Source organism: Gossypium hirsutum, chromosome A06, assembly GCF_007990345.1.
Source record: "Gossypium hirsutum isolate 1008001.06 chromosome A06, Gossypium_hirsutum_v2.1, whole genome shotgun sequence".
Lineage (NCBI taxonomy): Eukaryota > Viridiplantae > Streptophyta > Magnoliopsida > Malvales > Malvaceae > Gossypium > Gossypium hirsutum.
In genome coordinates this window covers 83,159,550-83,161,982 of record NC_053429.1, presented here as the reverse complement: position 1 = coordinate 83,161,982, position 2,433 = coordinate 83,159,550, and the positions used below count along the sequence as shown (strand labels likewise).

At 38.6% G+C, this 2,433-nt stretch overlaps 1 non-coding gene across 1 annotated transcript; it reads right to left on the bottom strand.

Annotated features, from left to right (window-relative positions):
- Positions 1-802: 802 nt before the first annotated feature.
- On the bottom strand, positions 803-909 carry LOC121231109 (small nucleolar RNA R71). Its single transcript, XR_005929177.1, has one exon. It is a non-coding gene; the product is annotated as a small nucleolar RNA R71 (small nucleolar RNA).
- Positions 910-2,433: the final 1,524 nt, after the last annotated feature.

Genomic DNA, 2,433 nt, shown 5'->3' with positions numbered 1-2,433 from the left:
TCTTGCCTTAATCGTGATAATAAGTTAGTCCCAAGAACGTTTCATTTATAAATCTTTAAAACCTGTTATGAATATCATGCATCAAGTTTTTGGCACCGTTTTTGGGGAACTAGGATATTAGGAAAACTCGATTTTTATTACATTAGCCACTTTACTTTTATTACAATTTAAATTTTTATTTTCTTTTCTAATTTTTCTCTTATTTCCTTCTGACAGGTTTTTCTAGTTTATGACCAGAAGAAACCCGTTAGGACCACTACTTTTTGATAGTGAAATCGACCACACAGTTCGCAAAAACTGGAGAGAAATAAGGTGAAGCCTAGGATACACAGAGGATGAGCAAGAGGACGATTCTTCAACCACAACCGAGGAGATGGCTGAAAACTAAGAAAATCTGCTACCTCCTACGATTGCTATTAGTTAGAATCCTACTCCGTGCACTATGTATGATTATGCTAAACCTTCTTTAACAGGAACTGAATTGATCATAGTTAGACCGGCTATAGCGGCAAATACTTTTGAACTGAAACCTAACACAATTCAAATGATACAATAGTTTGTTCAGTTTGATGGTTTGCAGGACAAGGATCCCAACACTCACTTGGCAAACTTTTTAGAACTATGTGATACATTTAAAATTAATGGCATTTCTAATAACGCCATTCGTCTTCGGTTATTCCCTTTTTCATTGAGAAACAAAGTTAATCAGTGGTTGAACTCGTTGCGACGGGGGTCAATCACTACTTGGGAACAAATCACTGAAACATTTTCAGTAAAATATTTTTCACCAGCTAAAACGGTTAAATTATGTAATGATATTTCTTCCTTTGTGTAGATGGATTTAGAAACACTCTACAATGCATGGGAGAGATACAAGGACCTCTTGAGAAGATGCCCTCACCATGGGTTACTGCTTTGGCTACACGTTCAAACCTTTCGTAATGGTCTGACTCCTTTGACTCGACAAATGGTTGACGCAGCTGCTGGCGGAACCATCAATAATAAGACACCTGAAGATACCAATGAATTTATAGAGGAGAGTCACTGAATAACTATCAGTGGCAAGTCATGAGGACAAAGCCAACAAAAATAGCCGGCGTTTATAATGCCGATACGATCACTATGCTCTCTAATCAGGTAGAACTCTTGAATAAGAAAATTGATGGCTTTCTTAGTTCTTCACAGGTTTACCAAGTAATGCAATGCGAAGCAAGTAGAGGCGGATCAAGTAGTTCAGAATACCCACCTTATGGCCACAACATAGAGAACGAATAGTTAAATTACATGGGTAACAATCCTCGATATCAAAATGATCCCTATAGCAATACTTACAATGCAGGTTGGAGGAACCACCCTAATTTTTATGGGGAGGCCAAGCGAACCAAAGACCACCACCTCCAGGCTTCTAACAACCACCCTACCAACAAGAGAAAAAACTAAACCTTGAGGAGATGCTAACAAAATTCATCTCAGTGTCAGAAATTCATTTTTAGAATACCAAGACCGCACTCAAAAATCAACAATCATCAATCTAGGGGCTCGAAACTCAGATTGGACAGCTCGCCAAGTTGATTTTCGAGCAACCACAAGGTAGCCTGCCAAGCAACACTGAATCTAACCCAAGAGAGCAACTCAACACGATTCCCATTCAAGATGAGGAAGGGCTAGTTGCAGAACCAAGGCCAGAAATAGTGGTAAGCATAGGTAAGGATGAGGTAGGCCACAATGAGCCAAAGCCGGTGATTACAGAATATAAACCTCACGTGCCATACCCTAATGTGACAAGGAAATACCGCTCAGACGAACAAGTTGGTAAATTCCTTAAACTTCTAAAGAAACTACATATTAACTTACCATTTATCGAAGCCCTTTCGTAGATGCCAAACGCAGTCAAGTTTTTAAAGGAGCTTTTAGCAAATAAACAGAAATTATATGAAGCATCGCATGTGGAGCTGAACACGGTCTGCTCAGCCATTCTACAGAATAAGCTGCCTAACAAACTAAAAGATCCAGGGAGTTTTACAATTCCTTGTTTAATTGGTAGTTTAGATGTTAATAATGTGTTGGCTGATTTAGGGGCTAGTATCAATGTTATGCCTTACAAATTATTTAAGCAACTAGGTCTAGGGAAACCCAAACAAACTAGGATGAGCATTCAATTAGTAGATAAAGCTATCAGATTTCCTAGGGGTATTATTGAAGATGTACTCGTTAAAATCGACAAATTTATATTCCCAGTTGATTTCGTTGTTCTAGACATAGAGGAGGATAACAATGTTCTCTTAATTTTAGGAAGGCCCTTTTTAGCAACCGCCAGAACAATTATTGACGTTGGCACAGGTGAACTCATACTTCATGTAGGAGATGAAACAATAACCCTTCAAGCCCGTAATTCGAATAACACATCAAAAACCGAAGGTGACTGTACAAATC